This window comes from Haemaphysalis longicornis, unplaced genomic scaffold (genome assembly GCF_048455015.1).
Source record: "Haemaphysalis longicornis isolate Haplotype H1 unplaced genomic scaffold, Haemaphysalis longicornis Haplotype H1 scaffold_5, whole genome shotgun sequence".
NCBI classification, from domain to species: Eukaryota; Metazoa; Arthropoda; class Arachnida; order Ixodida; family Ixodidae; genus Haemaphysalis; species Haemaphysalis longicornis.
The window spans coordinates 70,929,668-70,947,428 of NW_027526385.1; the positions used below are offsets into that span (position 1 = coordinate 70,929,668).

Below are 17,761 nucleotides of genomic sequence, written 5' to 3' on the forward strand. Positions count from 1 at the left end.
TGCTGTTTGTTTATGGGTCATTCGACTCGACATTGCTCGCCTAGGTTTGGAGCAGCTTTTCCCGCCAATCACGCAGCGGGAAGCGGCGTCCCTTGGTCTGCGAAAGGGATTAGCCCACAACTCCCTCATTGTGCCAGCGCGCGCGGGGACAAATGCGAGGCGGCAAGGCAAGGATACTGTAAGATGTTAGCCGCGCGAAGACCGCTCAAAGTGGTCGGCTTTGGCTATGAGCAGGTGCCGCCCGCTTAACGTAATGGTTCGACCACTTGCGCGGTCAGTGACTTTAGGTAGCAGATGTCACGTCTTTGCATGTCGGTTTCAATAACGTACGAGGGAAACGTACTAGGAGTTGCATGATAGAGAGTATTGGGTCATGTGACCGCAGGTGGGGACATGTTTAGGATTGGTTGGTACTTGTAGCCAATTTCTGCTCCATATGAATCATGTTGAAAAGGGATTTCGCTCTTTTTTGAACGCCCCCTTTGGAGGCGTGGTTTTTGGGATCAAAACCAAAGTGTCGGGTTTTGTCCAGGGTCGGTCGGTAGGTCTGTCGAGGGGATCTAGTTCTGTATAGTCTTGGCCGAACAGGATGCTGCGGGCAAGTGACACCGTAACCGTCATTTTGTCCTGATGTTAATACTTGGAGTAATGTAAATAGTGTAAATAAACCTAATATCCAGCAACAAAGGCAGTTTTCATCCCTCACCTGCTTCAATTATCGGACGTCGGTCATCGTAGCGAGTCAAGATCGTCCTCTCGGCTCGAGCTTCTTCAAAAACATAATTATTTCGTCTTCATCATTCACCAAGAAGATGTAGAGGCGAAATCTAACTAAAGCTCTCACCATCTGCTCATGACCAGCTCGCCAGGAGTAGTGTACGAGGGAATGGTAATGGTGGCAGAGGACGACAGGGTGGCGCTGTACACGTGGGCCCGAATAAGGCTGATCTTGTCATACGCTTACTCTTTTCCCAGGCCCTAGAAGAACAAGCGGAGTCCACACTATATGTCACGTTTCAGAGGATTACACAATACTACCGACTTGACAGGCAATACTTCCTTAAACCTTATATCACACACTCTAAGCAAGAAGAAACGACTCCCCCTTGCTTCCAAACGAATGCCTCCGTTCATTAATTTCGCTTAGACCACCTCTTTCCCGCTAAATTTTCTTTCCAATGCAGTTCCCGCTCCAATCCAGGCATACTAGCCCATATTTTATTACAGTGGGCACAGAGAACCCCGATCTTCCACCCTTTCCTTCCCCCTCGCCCTCCCGGTTCTGTGGGAGAACCCGATTACCAGCGACCACCGAGATATCCAGCAACTTCCGGGATACAGGGCGTCGGTCATCCAGTCATCACTTGGGTTCCCAAACTAGGGAACCATTCCGACTTCTTTGCTCAATACAGGTTTCATACTACTTCTACTACTACTCGAGACTGCGCTGAAGTTAGCGTCTTGGCCTGTATAGTTGAGGTACCTTGGCCCGAATCTTAGAATCTAGGGCGCGCGAGTCCCCTCATTTCTGGTCGAGCAGGTTGAGGGGGCCATCAATACTGTGGATCCGGAATTCCCAGTGGTGCATTGTTCGACAGAGTCAGCGCACAAGGGAAGGGACATAAATTAAACAGTGCCCTTCCACTCGGTGTCTTAGAAGGACGATCAGCGAAAGTGGGGACACTGCAATGTGTGTGCGAAACAAAACACGCTTGCTTGTAGTTTGCGTTTCAGCATACTTCCACACTAATCAGCTCGACAAAAAAGTACGACTAAAATTCTATTCTAGCGGACAAACATGGGTCTGCCCGTTTCGCTCCCATGTAATAAGCATCTCTTTTTGTAACACACCTCCACAAAGCACTCGACCACCGGCATTGAGAGGTAAACGGGCGATGACTGCGTGCTCAGATTGGAAAGACCAGCCCATGTGTCACCCGTCGGCCTTATAAGCTGGACGGGAAGAAACACCGGCGAAAATGTCATTTCAGGAACCTTTGAAGGTGGAAACACAGACGGCAAAATAATTCCCTTCTACGCCGATTTTTTCACGCACACTATATGTGGAAATTTAGGCATATGCATTTTTTATAAAAAACAACATGACTTCCGGGACACAGAGGATGAAAAAACTGCTGAATAAGAAGAACCAGTTTTAATTCAGCCACGCGCACAAAAATAATTGATAGACATTCTATAGGACCAAAGATCTTTAAAAACGGTGCGGCGTACGATCATGGAGGTGAACTAATTTTTGTGACGTGAGGATCGCGGGAAAAATAGTAGGGATCAATGGACCTGGGCCGAGAAATGGCGGGTGAGCAGAAACAGGAGGAGGAAAGATGAGACAGTGCTTGCGTGGCTCTTGTTTGTCGGTTTGTCTGTGCGTGAAGATGTTTGTTGTGGTTGTTGGTGGCTAGCCTCAATAGCTTCGGTCCACACCCCTACCCCATTATTTTCTTCTGGACCGCCCTCCACGGCATCTTGTTACAGGCGGCCCGGAGCTCGGACCACCGTACTCGCACTTGGCCTTCGGAAGGTTTAAAGATGTGGAAGCCGCAACTCTCATCGGCATACACTATGGTGTCCCCAGTGTTGCCGAACTTGCCGCAACAGTTGGGTAACAAGGACAGTGTCTTCAGGTGGTGCTTGGAGAAGTACTCGAAACCGCCTTCCAGCACCTGGTGGGGCCTGCATATTAACTCCAGGTAGAGCCTGCTGAGTAAATTAGAGACCACGTTCGACCCAAAGGTGAAAGACTTCCCTGTACCCACCCGCAGTGTTACACAAGACGCTTGTGTTGGGGACCTGTGTAGGTCGCGGAATGCGCCTGACCTTGTCCATTGACTGGAGGTCCACGGACAGTCATCCGTTGCAGCAAAAGATATCCCTCGTCGACGATGGCAGTTATAAAAAGGCGGTCGAAGCAGTCGACGAAGGTCTTCCAGTGCTTGGTTTGGCAGCGGCGTTTGCACTCATGGTGGAAGCCGTAGTTGCGGCTTATCGAGGCGCACATGGGGGTTGCCCAGGAGCAGGACGTCCTCTGGGTACTTGGCTTCCTGGGAAATGGGCAGTAAGCATGAAGTCTCTATGAGCTACTTGCCATGCCCCTGTCCTCATCGCCGCTCAGGAAGAGGTACCTTGCCTTCGGTGTTCGGAAGGCGCCGCCCTCAGACACCAGCCGAGGAGTGCGTACTGCCCGCTCAAGGTCTTGAGTGGTTTCGGATTCCGCGGGTGGCGCGGATCTAGAAGAGAGGGCAGGGCCCAGGCGTCCGGTTCTCGTGGAGGCGATGGAACGCACACACAGAGAGGCAGTGGACGCAGCTTCGTCTTCTTCCTACGCAACATCGCTATTGCCCCTGCCTGCGCCGATTTGATTTGTCATTTAGAGCATTCATTGTTACATGTATAACGGAGGAGAAGACCCGCGTGCTCAAGACGAACGACACGACCGATTACGCACTCCCCAACAAAACCTTAATTGTCTATGCCGAAAGTCTTTATTCAATTTTGAGTCATCACCATCACCATCATCAACCTGCTTAAATCCACTGCAGAGCAAAGTTATGCTGTTGATGGAGATCCCCAGACCTCAGACTGGTCCTGTACTACGCAGCCATCCAGCTCTGAACCCGGCTCCCAGCTTAACCTGGTGAGACGGGCCCGGACTGCCAGCCAGAGCCAGGAACTCCTGGGCTAAGGAGTCCCCCCACTGGTCTGCCTCTACACACGGAGTCGGATTGGGCCTACATAAAAGTTTTACTCTCCTCCCCCATTAATTTTTTGCACCAGGTTTTCTTAATTCTGTCTGTTGTATTGTGTTGGCGCACAGTGCCAAGGTGGCCAATTTACATTGTGTTCATCAGCAACCGCCACACGGTTATAAATAGCGTGTAACAAGAATAAACGTCTCTTTTCCGTGGGTACGAGGTGGCGTCTGCATCTCTCTGCCACGTATGGAGACTCGGTTGGCATCGGATACAACATAATGGCGACGAGATAACCCTTCGGCTGCGGGTGGAATGCCACGTGATTACTCAAATACCAGCATACTGCAATCCTCTTCAATTGCACTGACGCCGCCGCCACCGTTTCTACCGGCACCGGGAAAGCCCGCCATACCATGGACGTAAAGGCGTCAGCTGCTCGAGAACTGCGTCATAGCATCGGCAAGCGACGCGTACCTGCCAGCACGCCGCAAGGAACTCTTTCAACATTGTCTGCAGGTCGAGGGATAACGAATATACTACACGATACCAGAGAAGCAACCTACGGAGGACGATGACGAATTCAAGACTGCTCTGCAGACGCTCGAGGCCTCCTACACAGCAAGTACTAACGTTGTCATTGAACGCCAGCGTTTTGGTCAACGCGTTCAGTTTCCGGGCGAGACCGCAGGCAAGTTCGTTTCTGCGCTGCGAGAACTTTCACTTTCCTGCGCCTTTAATGACATGGCCGACGAGTTCATACGCGACCAACTCGTAGCAAATACGAACAACCCGGCCCGTACTTCGGGAGCGGCTACTTTTGGAAGGCTCCTCATTGACATTGGAAGGACCCTCACAAAGTATCGAAGAACCTGCAAAATATTCCAAGGAGTTGTCATCTGCTAGCCCTGCAAGCTGCGTGCAAAAAGTGAATAAGCGTTTGGTGCCAGGGACAGGCGAACGTGCCTTGTCGGGACAAATCAGTAGGACTTGCTTTCACTGCGGCTCTGCGAAACACTTGGCCAATTCTAGTATTTGCAAAGCAAGAAACAAAACCTGCAGCAATAGTGGCAAGGGAGGCCATTTCGAGAGTCTGTCGGAGCGAGAAGCTTAGTAAGAAGACCCTCGCTGTTCAAGAAGTCCAGCACCGCGATCCAACAGTTCTCAGTGTACTGCAACTTAATGGGGAACAGAGCACGGGACTGCGCATACAAGTACAGGTTCAAGAAACTACCGTCGATTTTCTCGTGGACTTGTGTTCTGCAGTATGAAGTCTTGCTGCTGACACGTACATCAAACTGAGGCCTCCACCACCACTCCAGCCAACATCGGTGACAGTGCTCGATTTTTCACGCAGTAAAATCAACATTCAAGGATGCTTCGCCACTCCAGTTCAATATCGGGACCGGTATGCTCAACTCCTGTTCTACGTGGTACCAGAACGCACAAATCTCCTCGGCACCGACGCCATCAACACACTGCAACTAAAGTTAAATGGTACTTCACTGAGCTGCTTCCGCATTTATTGTAAACCGGAAGGGCTCTCTCCTCACCTGCTATCCCAGTTCTCTCACCTGTTTGAGTGGAATTTGGGTCTAGCAAAGGGTTTCGTGCATAAAGTCAGGATACGATAGAATGTTACTCCTGTAAGCGCTAAACTACGACGCTTGCCGTTTGCGGTGAAGGAATCTGTGGAAGCTGAACTGGATCGGCTAGAACAGGCAGATGTGATTCAGAAAATTGACAGTGCCCCTTGGGTCTCCCCAATAGTTGTAACGAAGAAAGAGAAAGGGAAAATTAGGATATGCGTGGACCTTCTGGAACCTAACAAAGCAATAATTGTGGACTCATTTCCCCTGCCCCACACAGAAGAGTTGCTATACAAGCTGCATGGCGCAAAGTTCTGTTCAAGGCTGTATTTGGCCTCTGCCTGTCATCAAATGATACTTGGCCCAGACAGCAGGGACCTGACTGTTTTCATCACAGAGCATGGGCTGTGCAGGTATAAGCGTGTCTGTTTTGGACTCGCTTCGGCACCGGCTGCTTTCCAGAGAATGATGACCACAATCTTACAAGGCTGCAGAAATATTTTCTGCTACATTGACGACACTGTTGTGTTTGGGTGTACAAAAGAAGAGAATGAAGCCTGCCTTCTGCAGGTTTAGAAGTGCATTGTCCATGCTGGGCTAAAACTGAATGACAAGTGCATTTTTGGAGTGAAGGAGGTTGAAATATTGGGTCACAGAGTGACCGAAGAAGGTGTTCGCCCACTCGTGAGCAATGTCCACACAGTTCCAGCCCCCACAAGTGTGGCAACGTTGCGCTCTTTCCTTGGCATGGTTGGGTAATATGCAAAATTCATACCGCACTATGCTGAACTCATTGAGCATCTACGACAGCTCTTACGGGAAGGAGTAGAGTTCACTTGGACGCCGGAAAGGCAAGCCTCTTCTGACCAACTGAAGCTCCTCTTGGCAAGTAACTCCTTACAGCTTTTTGACCCTGCTCTGGAAAAAACTGATTACAACAGATGCTTCTGGCATTGGCATAGGAGCTGTGCTCCAGCAACCGAAAGGTGATGCCTTGCATACCACCGCTTTTGCATCAAGGCGCCTAACACCAGCTGAAGCCAAGTACTCCGTAGGCGAACTGGAAGACTAGCCTGCATGTGAGCATGTAAGCATTGGAAAAGGTACCTTTGGGGCCGGCACAAGTTACGCACAGACCATCAGGCACTGTTTACGCTGCTCGGTGCAAATGGAGCGGGCCGTCAGTCTTTCAGGATTGCCAGATGGCATGTCAAACTGCTGGCATGCCATGCTGGCATGCTGGGCATGTTGTGTTGTGTGACGGTGTGCTGCCCCTTTTTTGGAAGGAGTGGATGTTGTGTTGTGTAATTTAGTTACGTTTATGCCACCAGGTGGTGCACAGTGCTAAGGTGGCCAATTTTCATTGTCATCATCAGTAAACGCAGCCCGGTTATAAATAGCCTGGGCAAGAATAAAGGCTCTCTTTTCCGTGGATACGAGGTGGCGTCTGCAGCTCACTGCAACGTATGGTGACTCGGTGGGCTTGAGATGAAACAACTATCCTCCATAAAGCTTGCGGTCTACCTTTGATTTTAGTCCCATCTCTCGGTCACCACTCAGTCACCCTGATGAACTACCAAGCTCCTTGTCTACTCACGTGTCGACACGTTCAGGTTGCACACGAAGCGTACTGTTTTACAAATTTACGCTTCCAGTTTATAGCTTTCTGAATTTTGTGAAGCGAGCACATTTCCTCTACAAACTTGCTATTCCCGGCCAATCCATCAAGTGTATATGTGCCCCGAAGAACGAAACAAATCCAACAACTTTTGTTTGACACTTGCAGCATGATTAAAAAATTCCCCGAATTTCCCCGAGGGGAAGAATGTGAAAGTGCTAATGCACGAGTTGAATTTGCGCGGTTCGGTAATGTTCGCGAAAGAGAGATCACACACACACACACACAACTACAAAGAAAGAAAGATGCATTTATTCACAGACACCTATTTGTGTTGTCGTTGTACTTGATTGCTAGAGCGGATCTCAGCTTTGAAATTTCGTGTCAGTACTCCTTTAAGCAGGTGCATTAGCCCTTCTCACGCCCGATTCTTGGCCAATCCCCCACGTGGGTATGTGCCATGTCAGCGGCCAGGCAGCGCGCGCCCATCTCCCCCCGTTGCCAAGGAAGACGAGGAGATTCCTCGCCAATCCCCCACGTGGGTATGTGCCATGTCAGCGGCCAGGCACGAGCATTCGCACGAGCGCGGACATCGCCGGTGAACGCAGGTTCAGGGTCGCTTAAGAAGTGCATTCGCACTTAAAAACTGACGTAGCACAGTTGGTACAGCACTGGGCTACTGCTTTGCAGACCCGGGTTTTAGGATTGACAGACCTTGCCTGTCGACGCACTCCCAATTCCGTCATAGGTTGGAATCCTCATTCCATTTTCTTCAGCTACTGTTAAACAGGCTTTTCTGCTGCGCCTAAGTGGCTCTGAAGCAGAGGAAGCTATTTTCAAGCTTACGGCCTTGTTTCGGGTTGCAGAGATTTTAATTCTTTTGCAGTAAGGTTCGGCCATTGTTTTTCCTGGAGCATGTTCTCTGGAGCCAATTCTACGCAGGCGTCTTGAAAATAAGTAAAGAGTGATATCTTCTAGGTCTGTTTCCCGTGCAAGCACATTTATTTTCTTGTTCGAGTGTCCTCGTACACCGAAAAATAGAGGGAACGTGTCGTCCGTCTCGGCGGCTAGGTTTGCCAATAGGTACTTACAAAGGCTTCATCTGGCGCCAGCAGCTCTCGGTAGCTATTGTAGCAAAGACGAGTCTGTCAAACACTACCTCTTGACCTGTCGACGTTTTTCACGTCTCAGACGTCAGTTCCTGGAGGTGCCGCTTTGCGGGTTAGAGATATCCCTATCAGTGCAGGCTCTACTATCATTCTGGGCTTCCGAAGTGGGGTTCTGCCGCCTGGATGTATGCTCTGCCCTCCTGTGCTTTTTTTTTTTTTATTTGTGAATACCCTCAGTGTGAATACATTGAAGAGGGGAGTGGGGTACGAAATACAACAATAACAAAACGTAGCAGCGTAAGTACAAAATATGTAACAATAGACAGAGGCTCAAATTGCACGTACATGCGATAACAACAGCAAAAGGTGTTTATACAACGCACGCCGCTTTGTTAAAAATAAGGTTACACAACGGTATTATGAAGAGCAGCATTAAACAACTCGGAATGAACGATTGCAGCAATGTCACGGGGAAGGTGGTTCCAGTCTTTTGACGTTGACGGGATAAATGATTTAGAAAAAGTTGTTGTATGGCATGAAATTTGGCCTACTTTGTGGGAGTGGTCAAGACGTGAAGATAAATATGACGGCGGGGTTATAAGAAAGTGTTGAAGGGTATCATGATAAAAGATTTTATGGAAAAGGCAGAGCCGAGCGATTTTACGACGCGTGGTGAGCAATGGCAGTCCCAAGTTCAATTTCATTGTAGACACACTGGATGCTCGCTGATAATTTGAAAGAATGAAACGCGCAGAGTTGTTTTGTATCATTTCTAGTTGATGAACAAGTATTTCTATGTGAGGATCCCATATCGATGAGGCGTACTCGAGTTGGCTGCGGACAATGGATTTGTAAAAAAGTAGCTTGATAGATGAAGGAGCAGACTGAAAGTTTCGTTTAAGATAACCGAGCATGCGATTTGCTTTGTTGGTGATGAAATCAATATGTTTTTTCCAGGAAAGATCGGTTGTTATATGAAGGCCGAGATATTTGTACGACGGGACTGATTCAAGAGCAATTTGATCCAGGTGATACGAGGGTGGGATTGTCGAAATACGTGAAACGCGCTTGAATTTACATTTTTTAACGTTTAGCTTCATCTGCCACGTGTCACACCAGTTGGAAATGGCATTGATGTCACTTTGAAGAGCATGAATGTCGTCATTAGTTGTTATTTCTCGGAAAAAAACACAATCATCGGCAAATAAATGAATCGAAGAGGAAACGCAGTTAGGTAGGTCGTTTATGTAAATAAGAAAAAGTAAAGGGCCGAGGACTGTTCCTTGAGGAACGCCTGATATTACGGGGGCAAGCGATGAGCTAACGTCGTTAGCTGTGACAAACTGTTGGCGATTAGTAAGGAAATTTTCAAGCCACTTTAATACGTTAGTTTCAATTCCAATATTGCGGAGTTTTAGTAGAAGTAACCGATGAGAGACCTTATCAAAAGCTTTTGCAAAATCTAAAAAAATGCAGTCTGCGAAAGAACGACGGTCAAGAATAGCATGAAGTTTGTGAGTGAATAGGAGCAGTTGCGTCTCACAAGAGAATGTTTTGCGGAATCCATGCTGGGATGGGTGAAAAAATGAGTTGGACTCGAGGAAGTTGGAGATGTGCGAATATATTATATGCTCAAGAATTTTGCACGGCACGCTAGTGATGGAAATGGGTCTGTAGTTTAAGGGTGAATGCTTATCTCCAGATTTGAACGCTGGTACCACCTTTCCGATTTTGAAATCATCTGGTAATTCGCCGGTGTCCAAAGATTGCTGAAAGATTTTAGCTAACAGAATGGAACAACATACATTGGTGTTTTTTTAGAAATTTAGGACTTATACCATCAACGCCAAACGCTCCCGATGTTTTAATAGAATTAATAATCTTAGAAATACCACCGGTGTCAATTATTATTGGATACATAGGCACATACGTATTGCGGGGAAACTCTGGTAGTTGCGAACATGATGGCTTTGTAAACGAATCAGAAAACACACTGTTTAATACGGTTGAGCATTCTTTGTCGCCAATTGGTTCACCTTTAGGGCTTGTAAGAACTATTCTATTGTTTTCGGGGGGGTTGAGAACGTTCCAAAATTTTTTGGTGTTATTAAGCAACATGCTTGGTAGGGTGTTTTTAAGGAAATCCTTTTTTGCGGTTTGAACCGCTGAAACATACGCTTCTGCAGATGCGCGGTACAAAGTCCACCGGTGTTGGCTTTGGGATTTTTTCGCCAGGCGATACAAGCGTTTTTTTCTGTTTGAAAGCCGTCGAATATGGGCGTTGTACCAGGGCGCTTTAGGGTTGTACGAGATTACGCGTGCAGGAACGAAACGGTGGGTCAGATCAAGGATTTTGTATTGAAAATTCTCACAGATTTCATGTCACACAGACTTCATTGAAAATTCTCACAGATTGAGGTCATGATTGCGATTCTTTACTCTCGCCTTGATTTTTCAATTTTTTCTCTGTAATGTATGGAGCCAAAACTCTTTCCAGCCGGTCTAAATTACTTTTCTGAGCGCCTCGTGATTAAATAAGAATTCTATCTATATTCCCTGTCTTCTGTTGATTATCCGATACCCTGATATGGTATGTGCCATACATGAAGGCGAAACAACAACAAATACGCACCCGTGTTCAAATACCATCGAATCACAAATGTGTATTTTTTTTATTTACTCCTTTAACTGCGGCTATTTTCTTGACTGTACACATACCACAACAACAATGGCGCTTTTAACACAAGAGCTGTTCGCGAAGCCGGTTTCCACCGGTTCTAGCGAAGCCGGTTGCCGCCGGTTAGTCTGGGCGGCCACTTGCTGAGCTGAGGTGCTGGTGGAAGCTTTTACCATCTGTACTGGTGACCGTAGGCGGGGATGATAGAGCAGACGATAGAGCGGTGCCCCTTCCCGCCGTTGTTACTTGAGCTCTGACTAACTCAGCGGCTTGCTGCGCGTGCGCTGTGCTCCGGGAGAGACTGTTTTTCGCTCCCTCTGATGCGCTCTTCCCACCTACCAGCGTCAGTAGATGCGAGAGCGTAGTAGCTACGTCCTCTATTGACCCGTGCAATACCTTTCCCTTTACTTGTAACTCATCTCCAACCTCATGTTCTCGGACTTGCGCATAGGCTTGCGCAGGAGGTTTTTGCGTAGAAGCAGCGACCGTTCTATTTTCATTAGTCCCAGCCACATAAAGCTGCTGAATAAAAACATCTGACACAGAAGGTGAGGGCTTGAGATGGCAAAAAACTACTGCGTGCGGTGAACAGCTTTAATATAGACAAGAATAGTCGCACACAATTAGTCAGCAGAGTGTCAGAGAAATAATTAGACGTCACTAAATTGAACCAGAGAAAAAAAAACGAACGTGAGCTAATCAAACACGGAGTGAGAGGGGTGGGGGGAATTGCAGCAAACCACGGACTGCGGCTGCGAAAATGATCGCCAAAGAGAAAATAGGAACAGGCATATAGGCGGCGGTTTCGTATCCCATGTTCATCGGTTGGTTGGTTAGAGACTAATTGTGGTTGCTACTGGTACTTTGTTTATTACACTCTCCGTCCCTCGGTCGTTGCAGCCCGCCTCCCACCACACATTTCCTTTGCGCCGGACTCTGCGGTGGCGTGACGGGCGCCCCGGAGTTGAGACCACTGTACTGGTACTTTGCCCTCTTCACATAGGGTTTCAGGATCTTGAAGCTGCTGATAAGAACACCATCGACGGATACCATTCCCCCTGCAGCGTTGTCAAACTCGCTGTAACAAATGGGAACCATTAACAGAGTCACAAGCTTTTGCTCGGAAAATTCGAAACTGTCCTCCACTACTTCCTGGTCGAAGTCGAGGTTGTGCATGTTGAAAATCTGAAAGACCGCTTCGGACCCAAAGGTGAAGGGAACGCCGTGGTCGTTTTCGCCCCAACCCTGGACGCCCTTGTTTGAATGTGACAGCAAGGTCAGACAAGAGAGCTGTGCCGGGGACGTCTGCTGGTCGCGCGATGCGTGGAATTTGTTCAGTTGACTGGGGGTCAGCGGGAAACCCCCTTTGGCACCAGAAGATCTTGTCGTCGATGATGGCAGCGATGGGCGGGCAGTCGAAGCAGTCCACGAACGTCTTCCACAACTTGATGTAGAAGCGGCGCTTGCGCTCATGGTGGAAACAGTAGATGCCGTTGTCGGAGGCGCGCACGGGGGCTGCCCCCCAGCAGGAAGTTCTCGTCGTACTTGACCATGCACGCCAGAAGGGGGCCTACGATCGCTACGGACTACCTGCCTTGCCCCTAAAAGCGTAGACGCCACGAAGAGGTACTTGTCCTTCGGTGGGAAGTGAACGAGCCAGAGAAACACCACGTACTGGCCGTGGATTTAGCCGCGCGTCTTGAGCGGTTGCGGTACCAGCGTTTGGCCGCTCCAGAAGAGAAGGCAGGACCCAGGCGTCCGGTTCTCGCGAAAGTGATGGAGCCCGCACAGAGGTTGGTTAGTTCGGTGGTTGATTGGTTGCCTCAGAATATGACACATACCCACGTGGGCGATTGGACAAGACGATTTGTACCTAATCAGAATGTGACCTATATTATTCTAGACACCAAAATTTAGAAAACGGAGGCATTGGACGCATCTTCGTCCACTTTTTACGCTATCCTCACCATCTCCCTCTGCCTGCGCCCACCTCATTCTTTAATTTCAACACAAATTTCGTTGCATCTGACGGAGGGGCCGTGTGCTCTAGACGAAAGAGAGAACCGATGTTATGGTTCCTTTCTTCGTGGCACGTACATACGGAGAAATTAGCCAAGATTAGGGAGCTTTGCGCGAAAATGCCCCCGCATCCCAAAATTCACCAACCCGTGAGCTGGAAACGTAAATTTGTAGGGAAGTGCGTGCGGCGGTACACCTGAATGTGATGGCACGTCAGCTGAATAGGTGCAAGGTGTACCATGAACAGAGTGGCTACAGAGAAGATGGACTATATGTATAAGTAGGGGCAGACCACTTTCTCGTTGTAACGAACAATTACGAAAATTAGAGGTACAAGACTGGACTCGGGCATTGCAGAAAGAGGGCAATTTGAGGTCAATGGGAGAGGCCTTCATGTTCTAGTGGAAATTCGCACAATGATGATGATGACAACGCAAATTTCGAAATAAACTATCCCAATAGGCGATTCAGGTTTAGATGTGGACTGTATGATCGGTTGTCTCATTCGTCTCAATGGCGCGGGCAACGTTACTAGAATAAACTCAGTTTGAAAGCTCCGCCGGAGAGGCGGGCCGCGTGGCGGTCGCGAGAACTAGCGGCGCTGCAGTCAAGTCTTGCGCTACTCCGTCGCGTCGTCTGCTTCGGCGGCGGGAGGCCGCTGGAGCCGACCGCGGCGGGCCGCCGCGCAGACGTACCGCGGCAGCTTTCTAATACTGCTGTTGCTAGGCTTAAACATCTATCATCTTTCCAGTCAACTAGCTTAAACGCCTTCGTCCTTCTAGTACCGCATCACATTTGTGCACTGCTTAAGTGGAAATGCGTTCGGTGGCCTGTATGCACTTACCTGCACGCGCAGCTCATTGGGACGGTCGGCCTATATTTTAACTGTCTACATTGCGTTTAACTTCATGTACGCTAGCTTCTAAGCCAATTACCCTTCTCACCGTAGTTTTTATAACTACTGCGCCGTCTTACCTCGACCAAAACGACCCAACGATTTTGTGAAAGCAGTGCCTTTATAAGTGCTTTTATCTCCACGCGCCAATAGGGCATTTTTTTCTGAATCTCGTCGGTGCGAGGTCCCGTTAACCAGCTTCCGATGTAGAGTTCCTATGCTCAACTTTTATATTCTGCCGGGCCGGTCCCACCTCATCTCGCCTTTGTGCACTCTGTAGTGCATACGAGCATTAGATCACCAAAGATGAAAGTTCGCTTTACAGTTCTTATGCTCAGTTCATCTGTGATAAGCGCACTCGAATTTTGTGAGTTCCCATTAAAGCTTGAATCCGCAATTTAAAGGTGCTCATGGTACGCCTGAATTAAGAAGAATCTTTGACCGCCATTTTGATGTCTTGACTGTTGAACTCAAGAAACCTGTTCAGCTGGTCATACAAGACGCCTCTCCGAAAGGCGAATCAGGCTCCAATGAAGAATTTTTTTGAAAAGGCTGAATTGTGCATAACATGACGCAAGGATGCACAAAAAAATCACTGTTTGAGGGCCTCAAGAACACTGTATTTGCAGGACTCCTTATATCCATGCACGGTGTCAGCACCTTTTGATGGGTTTGTGGCGACGGGAAGCTGCCGAATTCGCTCACGCTCAAGATGTCTCAATACTACATCGAAACACTTTTTGGTTGCGTAAAAAGGAAAGGGCGGCTAAAACAACAGCCCTACTGCCTGTCAATTTACAGCTGCCCGCAAGCGTCTTTTTATTAGAACAGAAGTTGCATCATCAGATACTGGAAACCCCTCTCGCGATATTGTGTCTGATCTCTGCCCCTAAGCTGACGTGAGCCTCGTTGAGTCGCCAACAGCTTTTGCTTCGTTAAGAAGATCATCGCTGTTGCAGGTACCTAATGATGATAACTATAACACCCAGGGGGTCGACTTCCACACAAGCCTTTCGCTTGTTCTCTGTGCAGTAGTGCTATATACAGCAGTATTTGGGGCATGCAAAGTATATGGAGGCACATCCCCCAATGAATACTGCACTACACTGATGTTCACTGAGCTTCCAGAAGTCGTCTCTGCGAAGACAAACGTGGTCTCGTGGCACCATCGAAATACCTCTTGAAATTGCGCCGCGTCGTGGAAAAGGGGTTTAGTGTTTACAGGTTTAATGCAAGTGTTAATGTTCTACACGTTTAAAGCAGCCGTTATATGCAAATAGTGAGCGCCAATAGTGGAGGTGTTGACAGTATTGTTTGAACAAATATTACTTGCTGAGTTGGAGCCTCATCTGTTGAACTGCGATGCATTTGACAATCACAGTTAAGTTTTGTCGAAGAAGATTGCCAACGTGTATTCAATAATCAGGTTCAGCCCATTCCGACTGAAATCAACCGGAAAAACTTGCACGCACAACGGTGTATGAACACAGCAGACAGTCTATTATTTCGTAAAATCTGCAAACGACAGATAAGAACCAGAATTGAAGGAAGCTGGCTAGCTAGCATGCCTTCGTATTTTTTGCGGTTTTTAAGTGCGTGCGTTTTGGATAAGTCGCCTCATAGCCTACGTTATGATAAATCAGGCAGTTTTTTTTAATTGGTTACTCTTTTATCGTGTGTACCTTTTTTCTTTTGAAATTGTGTAAACCGTGGGGTGAATAAAATTTGTGTACCGTTTGTTGCTTCCTCCGTGTGCCTCTCTTCTGGAACGTTTCGAGCAAATATGCCTTACACCGTGAGTGGCTGAATGCGTATTCACTCATATGTAATCGCGTACGGCACATATGTAATTCTGTAAACAGCTGCTTTGGGAGGCAGTAATCTGTTGTTTTAGCCACCCTTTTCTTTTTACGCAACCAAAACATTTTCTATGTGGCATTGAGTCGTCTTGAGCGTGAGCGATTTCGGCAGCTTCCCGTCGCCACAAACACATCAAAAGGTGCTGACACCGTGCATCCATATAAGTTGTCCTGCAAATACAGTGTTCTTGAGGCCCTCAAACACTGGTTTTTCTTGTGCATCCTTGTGTCATGTTAGGCACAATTCAGCCTTTTTTTTTTAAAAAGTCCTCATTGAAGACTGATTCGCCTTTCGGAGAGGTGTCTTGTATGACCAGCTGAACGGATTTCTTGAGTTCAAGACATCAAAATGGCGGTCAAAGATCCTTGTGAATTCAGGCGTACCATGAGCACCTTTAAATTGCGGATTCAAGCTTTAATGTGAACTCACAAAATTCGAGTGCGTTTGTCACAGATGAACTGAGCGTAAGAACTGTAAACCAAACTTTTATCTTTGGTGATCTAATGCTCGTATGTACCACAGAGTGCACAAAGGCGAGATGAGGTGGGACCAGCCCAGCGGATATAAAAGTTGAGCATAGGAACTCTACATCGGAAGCTGGTTAACGGGACCTTGCACCGACGAAATTCAGAAAAATGTCCTATTGCCACGTGGAGATAAAAGCACTTATAAAGGCACTACTTTCACAAACTCGTTGATTCGTTTTTGGTCGAGGTAAGACAGCGGAGTAGTAATAAAAACTACGCTGAAAAGGGTAATTGGATTAGAAACTACCGTACATGAAGTTAAACGCAGGCCGCGGCGGCCGCTTTTCTGATGGAGGCGAAAAGCAAAAACGTCCGTGTGTACGAGATTTCGGCGCAAGTTAAAGATCCCCAGGTGGTCAAAATTAATCCGGAGCCCTCCACTACGGCGCGCCTCATCGCCTGCGTGGCGTCGGCGCGTTAAACCCCACAATCAATCAAGTTAAACGGAATGTAGACAGTTAAAATATAGGCCGACCGTCGATTCTTAGCTAGCCAATGAGCTGCGCCTCCAGGTCAGTGCATACAGGCGACCCAACGCATTTCCACTTAAACAGTGCAGAAATGTGATGCGGTAACGTCGACTAGAAGGACGATGGCGTTTAAGCTAGTCGACTGGAAAGGTGATAGATGTTTAAGTTTAGCAATCGCAGTACTAGAAAGCTGCCGCGGTACGTCTGCGCGGCGGCCCGCCGCAGTCGGCTGCAGCGGCCGCCCGCCGCCGAAGCAGACGACGCGCCGGGAGAAGCGCAAGACTTGACTGCAGCGCCGCTAGTTCTCGCGACCGCCGTTTGGCCCACCCTCCTCCGCTGGCGGGGATGCGGAGCTCCGAAACTGAGCTTATTCTAGTAACGTTGGGCGCGGGTAATCTGCCTTGGAAGACAGGTAGGAATCTGTGTTGTAACTAAAGACTAAGATGGGCGCCGCCAAGGGACGACAGCAGCAGGGTTAGAAGAGAACGAAGCTGCATCCACCGCCACGCTCTGTGTGCGTTCCATCACCTCCAGAAGAACCGCCCGCCGCGGTCCTGCCTTCTCTTATTGATCCGCGCCACCCGCGGAATACCAAACCGCTCAACACCTGCGCCGACATTCACGGCCAGTACGCGGTCCTCCGCCTGCTGTATCAGTGCGGCGCCTTCCCCCCGAGGACAAGGTATCTTTTCCTGGGGCGCTACGTGGACAGGGGGCAAGGCGAGAAGGCCCTGGAGACCATCTGCCTGCTGCAGGCCTACAAAGTCAAGTACGCGGAGACCTTCTTCCAGCTCCGGGGCAACCCCTCGAGCACACCTCCTTTAGCCGCATCCACGGCTACTGCCACGAGTGCAAGCTCTGCTGACGCACCAAGCTGTGAAGACCTTCGTAGACTCCTTGCCCAAGTTGGCCATTGTCGACGACAAGATCATCTGCTGCCACGGGAGGCTGTCCCCCGACCTCTGCAGTGAACGGAGCAGATCAGACGCATCACGCGACAAACGGCCCCGGCGCAACCCTCTTGTGTGACCTTGCTTTCGTCCATGGCTGGGTGGAGAACGACCATGACGTACCCGTGCTCGTTTATTTCAGCGCCATTATTTCTGTGATATGTTTTTGAAGTTATTGCACGTCTAATACATTCATATCCTTTCGCCTATTTCTGTTCGCTATTCGTATGCATTAAAACTGTTTTACCGCACAGTTAAATTTTGTGTGTGTGATCTCTAGCCCTCGTTTCTTGTTTTGGTTGTTTTTACAGCGAAAATGTTCATAGCTGGGCGAAAGAAT

At 48.5% G+C, this 17,761-nt stretch overlaps 3 pseudogenes; 1 reads left to right on the top strand and 2 right to left on the bottom strand.

The window, feature by feature from the left end:
• Positions 1 to 40: 40 nt before the first annotated feature.
• Positions 41 to 6,526, bottom strand: LOC144139733 (serine/threonine-protein phosphatase PP1-beta catalytic subunit pseudogene; annotated as a pseudogene).
• A 5,014-nt stretch (positions 6,527 to 11,540) lies between these two features.
• Positions 11,541 to 12,695, bottom strand: LOC144139734 (serine/threonine-protein phosphatase PP1-beta catalytic subunit pseudogene; annotated as a pseudogene).
• Positions 12,696 to 16,914: 4,219 nt separating this feature from the next.
• LOC144139735 (serine/threonine-protein phosphatase PP1-beta catalytic subunit pseudogene) lies at positions 16,915 to 17,580 on the top strand (annotated as a pseudogene).
• The last annotated feature ends 181 nt before the right edge of the window (positions 17,581 to 17,761 follow it).